Source organism: Akebia trifoliata, chromosome 4 (genome assembly GCF_017979445.1).
Source record: "Akebia trifoliata isolate Shusen 1 chromosome 4, ASM1797944v1, whole genome shotgun sequence".
Classification (NCBI taxonomy): domain Eukaryota; kingdom Viridiplantae; phylum Streptophyta; class Magnoliopsida; order Ranunculales; family Lardizabalaceae; genus Akebia; species Akebia trifoliata.
Window position 1 is genome coordinate 18523770 of NC_141378.1, and position 14773 is coordinate 18538542.

Consider the following 14773-nt stretch of genomic DNA (forward strand, 5'->3'; position numbering starts at 1 on the left):
ATTTAAGTTCCTATTGATCGTCATTCTTAAATTTATGGAACCAGAATCCTCAAAAAAAAAAAAAACATCCAATTCTTGGTTCCCATCAATTCCAATTCTCAACCAGTTTCTCTTAGAAACCCGATTTTAATTGATTCCAATAAAATAGGATCCAAAATCGGGGTTTTCCATGCACACTTATCTATCTTGCCACATAGATGTCAAAGAATTCTTAAATGCACTAGAAAAAAGAAAAAATCTTTGATATTTATGCATAGTCATCAAGTCGGAGTATAGTATGGGTTTAAATCAGTAAGAGAAAACTTCTGAAAAAACAAAACAGAAACAAATATATTTATATATATATATATAGGGTCAGGATCAAGGGACATATGAAACAACATATATAAAAACAATGTAACATTAATAAATTTTCAAAATATAGGCTAGAAGTTTTGGATTGAGCTGATTTTTTATGAGGATTATCTCTATGATGGGAAGATCATCAAAAAAAAAAAAAAAAAATCAGTCCAATCTGAAACTTCTAACCCCATTAAAAGTGATTTAGAATGTGGAGCGTCGATTTTTTGCCAATTTTTTTTAATAATTTGTAAATCACTTTTGATGGATTTAGAAATTTCAGATTGAGCTGATTTTTTGTGAGGATGATCTTCTCATCATAGTGACCATACTCGCAAAAAAAAAATCAGCTCAATCCAAAACCTCTAACCCATATTTTGAAAAACCATTGTTTTTACATATGTCCCTTGAACCTCCCCCATATATCTATATATATATATATATATATATATGGGTCAGGTTCAAGGGCCATATGAGAAAACATATGTAAAAACTTTCGTTTTTAATAAAATTTTAAAATATGGGTTAGAAATTTTGGATTGAGCTGATTTTTTGTGAGGATGATCTATATGATAGGAAGATCATCCAAAAAACAAATCAGCCCAATCTGAAGCTTTTAACCCCATTAAAAGTGATTTAGAATGTGGACCGTCGATTTTTTACCAATTTTTATCACTAATTTGTAAATCACTTTTGATGGATTTAGAAGTTTCTGATTGAGCTGATTTTTTGTGACGATGATCTTTTCATCATAGTGACCATCCTTGCAAAAAATCAGCAATCCAAAACCTCTAACTCTTATTTTGAAAAACGAAAGTTTTTTCATATGTTTTCTCATACGGCCCTTGAACCGCCCCCTATATATATATATATACATAAATTAAAAATTCTGAAAAAATGTATTCATAATCTACTGTGTTATACATTAGACATTTATTTTAAGTTTGCAATATGTTTTTGAGCGAAAAAAATGTTACTGAAAATTTATTTACAACATTTTCCCTATACATAAGTATATATTTTATGATGATAAAAAAACGCCTAACCATCAATGTATCGTTCGGGAAAAATATCACTATTGAAAGAAAAAAAATTAGAACATCAAACATTATCATCAAATCCTACATCAAACAATGAATCCGAGCACTTGCAACTATACCATAGAAATTAACCATAGACCTAGAAAAAAAAGGAAGATTATTTTTATTTTTAATATATATTTTTTAAATTGCGTGTCTGAAAACATAAAAGTCATGTTTAAAACATTAAAAGGTATTTTTTTTATTATTGTTTTAATCACTAGAGAAACAAAATGATTATTTAATGTTGTGGTTAGATACCAAGCTCCACACAAAAATCATTATCGAAATTAATATCTTCTAACAACAAATGAATAAATTCCAATAATCAAACCCCAAGAATATGTTGCAAAGCAAATGCAAGTAACAATAAAGAATATATAGAGAAAAAAAACACAACCATAACAAGATTTTACGCTGTTCACGCACAACGGTGTTACATCCACAGACAAGCCAACAAGTAGAAATGCACAAATCAAGAAGGAAGTTGTAACAACGGAGGTCTATACTTATCTCTCTAATACTCTGGTGAAACCTACCAAATCTCTACATTCAATTCTAATAAGAATTCAATTCTACCAAATCTCTAATCTCGATCCCACTCCCATTGTCACAAACATATAACAATATATGGATCATCCTTAATAAACTCGTGTTTCTAAGTTTTACAAGAGAAAAATAATACACCTAAAGACTCAATGCTTTCTCCCTCTTAACAAAAAAGAAAACCCCTTTTATGAAGAATAACAATCATCTAGGGACCCCTTTTATTTCTCATAAGCCAACGAAAGGACATTATCTAAACTACCTCACATAAGTGAAAAGAGTAGTGATAATCTGACTACCCCACGTGGCATACTCGATCAACTACCTAACGTGACAAGTTCGAAAACCATAGATCTACGCTCCTCGAGAAACACAATTCCCTCAAGATACACTTTTTTATGGGGAATTGCAGCCATGTATCCTGAGGAGCTCATCTACTATTCTTGAACTTGTCACGTTAGGGTAGTTGGTTGAGTTTGCCTCGTGGGGTAGTCAGATTAACACGATTCAAATGAAAACCCCCATCAACCCTTAGAAACAAAAGAATGTGGTGATTTTATATCACCAAACCCTACATTTAAACCGCCCTTCCTACTTGTATAACAACTCACATATAGTCTATCCTGATTTGATGCATTTTTTAGTTGACTCTGATTTTCCGAGTTGGCTCGTGGCTTTAATTCCATCCACATAAGGGTATGAGTCACCTCAAAACCAAAACAAGTCGAACTCGGCTACTTCTGAGCTGACTTGGGATGAGTTTTAAACTATTATGCTTCATTCAACATTATAAACCACAATTAAAACAAGTGCAATTTAGAAATACACCCTTGCAAAATCAATGATATTAGGTTTACCCCAACCAATTGTAGAAATCTCAAATCCCTACGGTCATGTTGATGAAGAGCCTCAATCACTTAAATTACAAAATACAAATTAGAAAAAAAAAAAAATTATATATATATATATAGTTGACTTTTGGTCAAGGGTGTAAACCTAGTCTTTCATTTTGCAGGGTAAGCCTAATATCAGCACTCGAAGTGGAGACTAGAGAGAGAGAGAGACACAGATATTTCTACAATTATGGACTAATTTCTGAGTCAAATCTTTCTAATTTTAAAAGAGAATCCCATTAAATGGGTTTTGACTGTTGACTCACAAAGAAGAAAGAGCCTAATTTAATTTAATTTCTGAACGCTCTTTCTTTCATTTTTATCTGTTAATTTAAATATTTTTCATTTTTCACAGAAACAGCTCCTAATCCTATAAAATTAAAAAGAAATAAAACACAAACACACACACACACAAATCTCACCCCTCAGAGCTCAGACTCCAATGTGTAGAGATGGTACAGCTTCTGCTTCTGATTCTGCAGCTAGTTCAGCTTCTCTTGCTTCTGGTGCAGCTTCTGCTTCGGCTTCTGCTTCGGCTTCTGCTTCAGTTTCTACATTATCTCTCCTTCTCAATGTGTTCTTATTGTTGTGCATCCACACTTTAAGCACGTGACGTTTGACACCAACCTCCAAACAGAACTGACTAAGTGCCACGTCATCATGCCTCTGTATTCTCCACCCAATTCTCTCTGCAAACTCTAACATCTTTTCCTTCTGTTCTTGAGTGAACTTTGTTCTAAATCTCTTACAACTCCTGGACCCACCACCAACCTCTCCTCCTCTCTCTTCTGGCGTTTCTGATCGTCGATCTTCCCTATTCTCATTCTGATTCCTAAGATCAACGGCTCCAAACACTCCTCCACCACTATGACGATAAAGCTGAGCAAACCCACCACCACCAACACCAACACCAACACCACCACTTATCTTCTTGTCCCATCTTTGTGTGGGACCCACAGCGTATTTTAGCACCATACCTGGTGGGTGAAGAAGGTGGTGATCTGAGCACCCCACACCGAGTACCTCCTTCCGATGAAAATTGCGGTGACATCCGCATGCGGCGCACTTTAGCAACTCTCCTTCAGGCATGAATTCTCCACATCCATCGTTCGCGTGACCTCCGATCGAAGCTGCATGGTTTCTCATGCACTCTCTATACCTCACCATCTTCTCACTGTTCTTTCCATTTGTTGATGTTGGTGTTGTTGGAGTTAACGGTTCAACCGCCGGTTCAGCCATGAACCTGCGGTTCTTCTCCATGGGTTTGGTTTCCGTCTCAGTTCCAGTACTTTCACTCTTGTTGTTCACCATTTGTCTACCGTACGGCACCACCTCCATCATCCTACAAAAGAAAGAAAAAGAGAGAGAGAGAGAGAGAGAAATGGGTTAAGGTGGAAAAACTTGAATTAGTTAACGAAGATGACAGTCTACTAACGTACGCCGAGGTTGTAAATGACTTGTAAGTCTAGGCGTGACACGGATTTAAGACGAGCTTGACAACTCTTTACCCCATCACGTGAGACTAACACGTGCGAATCATGATTTTGATATTTGATTGTGATACAGAGATTTAACGTCTATGTTTTTAACAATATTTAAGATACCCCCTATATGTTTCCAAACTGAAGACATGCCCCCTTGAATTTAGTCTTCTATCATAGATAAAGAAAAAATTACCTAGATGCCCTCTTATTCAATCAGTAGAGAAAATCCCCCTTTATTTTTATTTTTTTCCTCAAAATCGATCTTATTCAACCTTAAGATTCTATCTAAATTTACCTTTAAATCTGTAACAAAGAAAGGATTTTTTATTATTATTTCTTAATGAAATAAATGGTAAAATTTTAGGTAGAAAAATATTTTCTAAATAAGATCAAGATAGATTTGAAAATAATAACAATTAAAATATGTTAAAAGAAAAGACTTTTTCTTTAAACCATGATTGAGGCCCATCAAACAATTCCTAGAGATCAATATTCACCTTTAGGAATTTGTACTATTTTTCCTATGGATAAATTTTTCATTAAAATTATGAACATCTCAATTGAGTGTTTGATGGGAATGAGACTAGTATTTTCCAAAATGAAATTTACCAAAGTTTAGAAAAATTGAAAGATAATGGGAGAAAATCATAGGGTTTAATATGAGGGCATTTAGGTCATTTAAAAATAGTCTTCAATAAAAGACCAATGTCTAAAGGGGCATTTCATCATTCTGAAAACATAGCCGTATCTAAGATTTTGCTTGATTATGAATGCCGTCAAATAAAAGCGTAAGATTATTCTAATAATTACTATAAGACGTGGCTACAAATCATTGGTTAAATAATATTTTCACCCACGCTTAAGAGATATATTACCTATTTTAGAATAGTGGGGTCCACCAGATGAAGAAGAAAATCCGACGGCTAGAAATCTGTGTCATAAATGACGTCATCAATGTATGGGCGCCATCTCTCTCCCTCTCTCTGATTGCAGTTTCTCCACACGTCACGCTTTTCCTGCCATACTATGTGGGGCCCACAAGGTCAGCAGCGTGGTTTCCAAGGTAACAGACAACAACACCTCTCCACCGTCCATCACTCTTCAAATTTACTGACATCTGACGTACATAATAATCTCTTTCAGATAAAATCGTTATTTGCATATACAGTGGAGGGAACTACTCTACACAGTCGGAACTTTTCTAGTTCTAGGTTCAATCTAGTGGGCCGGGCTGCCCTCAACCCACCCCCCTCAAACTCTCCAAAATAAAATAAAAATAGGGCACATAAAGGAGAGGGTTGGACTCATAATTTCTCAAGTCTTATTATGATTTTAAAACTCGTTTTACTGGGTATCATCTTGTCTGTGAATGAGAGGATGAGATCGAGTTATTTGATTTATTCGAGTCGTCTCGTTTAACAATGAGACAATGGAGTGACTTTTGAGAATCACATCAGTTTTGAGATGACTTGTCAACTTGTCTTGTTCGACGATACCGAGACAAATCTTTTCAGGTCTCAGACGAGATTTAAAATCATGAGTCGTATGTACATATCTCAATTTGAATTTCATTCCATGCTTTATAACTTTATAATGAATTCAATTCGTAAAAATTGGAAGAGATAATTCGTTTCTCGGATGATTTAATTTTGTTTATTCGATTTGTTATCTAGATAAACAACCTTCGTAAAAATAAAAAGAGATAATGTGTTTATTGATTTTATTCAAGTTTGCATGTTTTACTTGTCAATGTATGTTTGTAATAGTCTAGTGAGAATAGAATTATTGATTTGTTTAAGCTCACTTTTTTTTGTTTTTCATTAGATAAGCAAATTTAGGGTTAAGCATAAAGGTGGATTACTGAAGTTCATAACCCTCCTTCTTCACATACTGAAGTTCATGATATTGAATGCAAGTCTCAAGATTGCATTCATTTTTACCAAAAGATTTCATTCTCTACTCTTATAATAATCCAAATACTAAATTTTAAATATATAAATAATTATTAAGATAATAGAACATAAAGTAATAAAATTAAATTTATACATACAAACATACAAGTATCATTTCTAAAAATCATGGCCTTGACAAGTCATATAATCATTGAATATTCATGTTTGTGAAGATATTTAGGTCAAACATAACTCAATTAAAAACCTTTGATCAACTCTAATTACCTTATTAATTAGTTGCTTCATCAATAGCATGAGCCACCGATGTAACGCTTGTCAAAGAGACTTAGATGATTAAGTTGACAAAGTTGCAAAGAAATGAATGTAGAAGATTTTAGAAAAAGAAAAAAAAAAAAAAAACTATAATTTAGAGAAGGTAATATGAAAGATTCCAAATCCTTTCTTCACTCTTGTAAACATGTATTTATAGTTGTGAAATGATTGGTGTCATACGTTAATAGTAATGCCATGTGATTTTTGTATGAAAACATCCATTGTAAAACTAACCTTGTGTCATAAAAATGTATATATATTTGTTATTTTATTTGGTACGTGTAGGTTTTCCCAAGTTGATTGAATTATAGGATTCTAATTCGTTTTTGTTCAAGTTGTACATTTTAACAAGGTATTTTGTAAGAAAAAAATAATATTATTAATATCAAGTTTGTGGTATTTTCCTAAAAAATCGAACTTAAATGTAAATTCATCGGTGACCTGGCTTAGTGAATGAAGGGATAATTTATTGAGTCAAACCAATTGGGTCCATACAAAATAGACACTTTGACACTCAAGTTAGAGGGTAGTTTTTCCGAAGTGTTGTGGCTAGATCCCAAGCCACACACGAAAAATCGACTATCAAAACCTATCATTTCTAACAACAAATGAATCAATTCCAATAATCAAACCCAATAATGTGTTGCAAAGCAAATGAAAAAACAAAAACAAAAAAGAAAGTAAAAAAATAACACACAATCACAACATAAGATTTATGTGATTATCCACTATAAACATGAGATTTTCGAGTTCGAAGAACTCTACTACTTGGATTTTGAGTCGTCGTCATTCTTTTTTATAAAAGGGTGTGAATGAGTACCTGAAAAATAATTTGGTGAATCACGTACGGATAAGAGTGTTGGTCCACCTAAGATCTAAGTAAGAGGGCCCATGTTATAGGAAAGGGAAGGTATTAGACACCTTATTTCTTTCACCATAAGTGGTATAATCTTTGTTTCGGTTGTTTTTCGAAAAATAAAAATAAAAATAAAAATTGGGAAAAATCATTTTATGCTCTCAAGTGCGAGGGACTTTGATTTTAACTTAAATCAATGATGAATTCTTTATTGAGAATGGGTCCTTCTATGATCCATGTCTTTGGGCACATTTTTAAAAATTATGAACTTATCGGTTAAGGGTTTGTTTTCATAAGAAAATGGCCTAAAGCCTTAGTCTCGAAATATTTTGTGATGGGTACAAGGGTGTAAGGATTTTTTGAAAAGGATTTTCAACTTTTACCCTTTTGACCAAGCTAAAATCCAATCTACTGGGTGTAAGTGAGGGTGTTCACTATATCCTAGGGTTATTTTAAAAATAAAATAAAAGATGAGAGAAGAGATGTAGAAATAGGGAAGATGGAAGGGAGAGAATGGGGATTAACTCAATTTTCTTTTTTGTCTTTACTCTACCTTGTTCTTACTTATTTTTCTTTGTATTTTAGAGTTTTTTTTTCTTTGTCTTGACTTGAGTAGCTTGTAGTGTAAAACTTGAAAATTGATGGACTTTTTGTGTTGAGAGTTGAGTGGGTTAAGGAGTTTTTTTTGTTTTTTAAATTGGGAGAGATGAAAGTTTAAACTTGATAGGAAATTCAAGACTTGGGAGTTTGTGAGAGATGATTTGAGGGAGGGAGTGTTCAAGCATGAGTATTTCAAAGGTGAGAGGGGTTTTATAGGGGTTGAGAGTTACTTTTAGTGGTAGAATATGGTGAGAATATGTAATGGAGGGAAATAACTTGAGACTTGTGGGTGAGGTGTATGAGATTTAAGATTAGCGGGAGGTATATGTGAAAAGTGGTGCAAATGGGTTGAATGTTATGTGGGGTTACGGGGAGTAGGTTTTGATTAGAAGAATGGTTGTGTAAGGGGGTGGTTGTTAATAATTTGGGAGGATGGAAAAAATGATGTCAAGTGTCAAAAAGGTATAGGGGTGTAGTGATGAATTGTGGTGAGGGATTTGGAGAGAATGATGGGGGTGGGTTATGACATGGGTGTGAGTTGGTTTGTTTTTTGAGAATGGTGATGGGTTGGGTAGATGAGTTGAATTGATGACAAGTGTCCTATTTTAATAATCATTAGATTTTTGTGGTGATTGGTGGTGATCATGGGTATGATCTTGGGCTTGAGTAGAGGCTTAGGCTTAGAATTGGGTAATAGTTTAGGTTGGGTTGTCTTGGAATTGGTTTAGGGTTATTAGATTTAGGGGTTGGATTGGATTTGATTTTGTTTTAACATGCATGAGGCTTAGGGTGATTAAGAATTGGTGGGCTCTAGGTAGGCTTAGAAATGAGCTTGAGACTTGATAAACGATTCGGGGTTAGAGAGGTAAGAGTTTGAGAAGATGATGGTAAAGTTTTCACCGTATTGTGAAGAATCTTTTTTTTTTAATCTTCCGTGAAACCACGCATTTAAGAGTTCTAACCCTCTCATAAAAATTAACTCTACTTTGCTCGGTGATTATATAGTCACTTGAATCTAATTCAAAAAGAGAAATCAAACTCTTCTTTAACTTCGGTACATGTTTAACACTTTCAAGTGTTCTAACCATCCCATCAAACATTATTGACTTTACTGTGCTAACTCCAAATATTTTGATAGTTGAGTTATTCTCATCAAAATCGAACCACCTTCACATGGTTTATATGAATTAAACTAAAATCAATGGGGGGCACATTCAATGAGCAACACTACTATAAAAAATTCAATTTTGATACAAAAAAATTGGATTACCTCGAGCCATGGATACTTCATCTTTCACAAACCCAGATGTCGACTTTTCAATTTGATTGATTTCTTTCTTTCTTTCGAAACCTTGTTTCTCGTCACCATTCTCATTATTTAAACTTGAATCTTTTCTTGATCCCTTTGTTTTCAACTATCATTTTTCATATGTCCTATTTTGCCACAATACCAACAACTTTCCTTGTCAAAACGACTTTTAGATTTTGATTGATGCTTAGATTTATTTCTTAGTATGTGAGCCTCCATATCAGGACTCCCGAACTTCTTAAAGATGCCTTCCTTCGAAGCTAATCAACAAACAATACATTACACACTACATCCAAGTTAAGAGCAACTTCTTTGGTGCAGTAACTCAAAGTAGTAACCAAATTGTCATAAGACTCTAACAAAGTACATAGTCAAAATCACCATATTGTCATCTGTTTCCATCCTTACACCAGTACTTTCAAGCTAACAAATAATGTTGTTAAACTCAATTAGATATTTTGAGACCTTTGTGCCTTCTTTCTTTCTCATGGAATATAATTTACTCTTCAAGAAAATTCAATTTGTTAGAGACTTTGTTTGATATAAACTTTCTAACTTCACCCATAAATCTTTTGTCATTTTTCCTTAGTAATATTGAATAACACATCATTTGCTAAATACAAAAGTAGTAGTATGTGCTTGGATGCTCTGATACCACTTGTTGTGGCTAGATCCCAAGTCACACACGAAAAATTGACTATCGAAATTAATCTTTTCTAATAAAAAATAATCAATTCTAATAACCAAACCAGAAGAATATGTTGCAAAATAAAAGCAAGAAATAACAAAGAAAGTAGAAAAAGTCACAAAACACAACACAAGATTTATGTAGTTTACCCACAATGAGATTACATCCATGGGCAATCCGACTAATAAAAATCTACTATTCAATGAGGAAATTACAATAATGAAGGTTTATACTTATCTTAAACACTCTGGCGAAATTCATCAAATTTTTAAATCCAATTCTAGTAAGAACCCAAATAAGAAATTTTAATTTCACTCCCGTTGTTATAAACTCGCAATAACAATGTGATGACCACCCTGTAGAACCTTGAGCTTCTATGTTTTACAGGAAAAGAATAATACAAATATAGATACTCAATGTTTTCTCACTCTTTAACAAAGAGAAAACCCATTTTAGAAAAAAAAATTATTTTATGGACAATAACAATCATATAGAGACCTCTTTTTGCATTTCATAAGTTAATGAAATGACATTACCCAAAATACCCCACATAAGTAGAAAAGCCCATCAACCTGTAGAAACAAAATAATATAATGATTTATGTCAATATGTACCTTTTTCTATATTTGACCTTTGTTTAGATATGATATTTTAGTTAGTTTCTGATAATGCCTTTGAATAGAGCATTTTCTTTCACAAATGGTTCTACAATCTATTTCACGATTTGTTATCTTGCTTCTAACTTCCCCACGATTGATAATGACTTTTGTCCAATACAATGTACGGTCACTAACTCCTTTAATTCCTCACATCGAGGTCTTTTTTTTTTAATGTGAGATGATTGATGTGATTGTGGTAATTTCACGAACTTTTTGCTTTCCACATGCGCTGAAACGTGTAATTTTTTACCATTAGTAATGATTACTAATGGATATTTGTCCATGTGGAATGTTATGTCTAGTTGATATTTCTATGTATGAACACCAAACAGGCCTAACCCTAGACACTCTAAGATCTTTTTTCAAACATGCTCTCATTTTGAGTTAAGAGATAGATAAATAAACACATCCCATTGCACAAAGGAGAGTGGATCAAGGGAATGGATTCGATACAGAAGAAGGAATAGTGTGCATTTTTCGTTAGGGATTCCTTAAAATAAATTGTTGCACTTTCCTTCGATTCCTTATGTGAAATATCCAGTTGATTCGAATCTTTTATATGGAAATCAGAGACAAGGGGCCATTCCCTTGACTCGTACTAATGATAATTTGACTCCATGAGCAATTAAGCAAAAAACTATTGAATCGACTTATTTCTTGTTTACCTCAACTCAAAAAAAAGGAAAGTTCGAACGAAGAAAGGAAAAAAAGGCTCACGCACGCCACCACGGATTCACAAGATTCTAAAGCCAATCAAGCAGTCAAGTCAGTCTAGTCAACCTTTCCGTTTCACTCAAGCCAAGTTATCCGAGTCCTTACTAGAAGAATAGTCCTACTATGGGACAAATAGCCCCAGAGGCGTTTTAGCCCTTTCATTCGGGCTTATCCAATGACGTATGTATTGCGCATCCTATAGAAATCTACTAGCTTCTTTATTATTTGTTTACATGAAACATACATCAATGTTTGTCTTTGTTAAGTAGGTTTCTTATGTCCTTAGGATATTGTTTAACTTGCTTAATATTACTTTTGAATAGTTCTTTATGAGGTGGAGGTTATTTAAAAAAGTTAATCATTGATATTTTAAAGAAATCCTAACCCATAAGAGATATTAATCAGGATCAGGCATAAATCACGTGAAATCATTAAGCTTGAGGAAATTTCTATCATTTTGAAGTCGAAAGATAGTACCTACAATGCTCCCAACGACATTCAAGAAAATAATTGGTTATCTTAAGGGTAGAAAAAAGACATCAGAAAGAATCAATTAGATTTTTCATTCAGTGAAATCCATCTTATCTTTTCAAGAATGGTGCTCTAATAATACAAAATAGCTTCATCCAATACGAAGAGACAAAACTAGAATTTTTCAAACAAATATCATGTATCTAAATAGCTCGGCTTACCCGAATATTATTTTAAGTTCATTAGACCTACTAAAACATTTTAGAAAAGCACGATAATTAGATTACACATATTTGGTATGTGTTGATAGTGAAAAGGGCGTTATGGCACATGGTTGTAGCGTGCTCTGGCGTTGGCATGATCTTGCTAGCACTACATGAAAATTGAAAATTTTTGACAAGCCAAGGGTCACAAATTTTAGAAATTGAATTTCGATAGTTTAGGGCCATTGAGATTTTTTATGTTCCCTATATTCAATGACTTAGAGCTGTTGAATCTCTTTCATCCTCCATTAATTTGATGATTTCGGTCCATCGAAAAAAAAAATCGACCATGAAAAATTTGACAGATGGACCATCTAATATGAGATTTTTTTCACGTTTTGGTGGTGACTTGTGAGTAGGGGATGTGCCATCTCATAGATCTAGGTAAAACGAGGCAAAAGTCACCCCATAGAGACAATGAAGAAGATGGACACTTGAGTGTGCGTGAAAAAATTCACCACATTGTCGGTCACAACGGGGACATGGATGCTAGGTGGCGTTCACGCCTTTGCATAAGGAAAAAAATCAATAAAGAGGGCGCGACGCCACCAACACTGTAGTGTGGAAAAGCTTGTGCTGCTGACCTCCAAAAGGATACCTAACGACGGAAGTTGCACCCTATCATTATAAATGGGGAAGGGGGGGCCCTTGTTGTACTCATCTTATCCATACATTACGGTATGATTTGCTAAATTTAACAAACTTAAGGTCAAAATGTACTTTGAATCGATTTATTATCTATCAATCTCAATAAATATGCTCTAAGTCTATAAAATTTTCGTATACGCAAGTTATTTTATATTTATATCCATTTATTAGTCCATATTTGAATCATAATAGATGTGTGAGATGCTTTTATTGATTCAATGAATTGTCCAATATTAAAATGAAGAGATGTCTATTATTAAGGGTATGGAGACCTCTTAATGAAGTAACCAAAAGAAGAGATAGCCTAAAAATATTAGAATTTTTTTTCCTTCATTATATCTTTTAGTTGATTTCAATTGAAAGTCTTAACATTGACATTAGAGTTTCTTTGACAAATATCACACCAATACTTAGGATTAAAGATATTGAAAAAATTAGTATTATTGTGCATCTCGGTATATAGATTGATGTAAATCTCCCTCAAATTTATTATTATTATTCTATAATAGGTGAACACGTGGCTTGGAGTTCCACATCAACAGCCACGTGTACAAAAAAGACCTTGTCTGTGGAGAGTTTTTCTGTCAACTGTCGGTGCACATGCACCTCTTGTCATCCTATTATTTTACGAATATTACATAGGAGATAATCCGGTACAAAATATCTCTCCGTAAAAGCCATATCTTTATCATTCTACTTTAGAAACGTTATTTGATTTGGAATAAATATTTCATGATTCTAATCTCCATCACGGTTCATACTGAGCTCATGTGTGGCCAACCAAATACAGAAGAAATCTTCATAACTTAAACCTCAAATTAGACCCGCAACACTTTAGACGTTTTACACGTGTCCAAGAATCAGTCAATCAAACCAATCATGAAATCTAAGATCTAAATCTTACATCTAACATTTGATGCTCCCTATGAATTTTGTTTGGTGATTGGCTATCATAAGATGTTCATGAAGTCAATGATGTCACGAAGAATCAACGGCTGAAATTTATTCTGTCTACAAATTATGATGGTCCTACGAAGCATGGTAGTTTTACTATTTGGTTGGTTTCATGGAGGCCGTAATCAATAATCATTCGGTACTCCGCGGATCGTGGGTCAGGACCCACGCCTAGCAATTAGTTTTGATTTTATGACGTCAGATACAGTTCTTCACACCTTCAAAGTGGAGCCCCATATGACCCGTATCTATGATCCAACCCGGAGGATATCCTCCCTATTTATGGACCAATAGATTCTCCTCTAGTTGGACCCATACACGATATTTTAGGATCATCTAACGGTGATGGACCAAGGAGGACACTTTACTGTGGATGACAGAATAATGATGTTGTATTACAGGGAGCATTGGAATTCAATGATCCCACCTTCCAAATAGTACCACAGTAGATGATCATTTTGGGTCCACTTGGCTCATAAATGCTTGGGTCAGTCCTTTGGGATTCTGGCAACAAAAAAAAAAAAAAAATTACCAATCAGGATGGTTTTTGTTCTTAAAATTTGTGGGACAACTGTGGGTCCAAAAATGGGTGCAAGTGGCACTTTTTTGCAGTGATATGTGGTCATTAAATTCTGACGGGTTGAGCAGTGGATCATTATTAATTTCTTGTAATAAATAAATATAGTTTTACCGGAAATATTGGATGCAATTGGGCTCAATCACGATGGATTCTGCTTCCATCAAATAGTTCAACAACAGATTTGCTGCTAATAAAAAATGGGTGCTAAGTTCATGAACCAATAACATAACGCCATGTGTAAAAAAAAAAAAAGAGTGTTGATTTTGTAACTGAACTTGATTCAAAAACTCACTAACGAAACAGGTGCAAGAATCGTAAATTTCTTCCCTCCGGATACACAATTACACATGTTTTATGGGGATGTGCAGTTGTGTATCACGAGGAAAAAAATCTTCAATTCTTGCTAAGTACACATCATTGAGTTTTTGAATAATCTTGTCTGATTGAGTTACAAAATCATTACAC

General features: G+C 33.9%; 1 pseudogene; it reads right to left on the bottom strand.

Annotated features, from left to right (window-relative positions):
* Window positions 1-2900: 2900 nt before the first annotated feature.
* LOC147404299 (zinc-finger homeodomain protein 2 pseudogene) lies at window positions 2901-4317 on the bottom strand (annotated as a pseudogene).
* Window positions 4318-14773: the final 10456 nt, after the last annotated feature.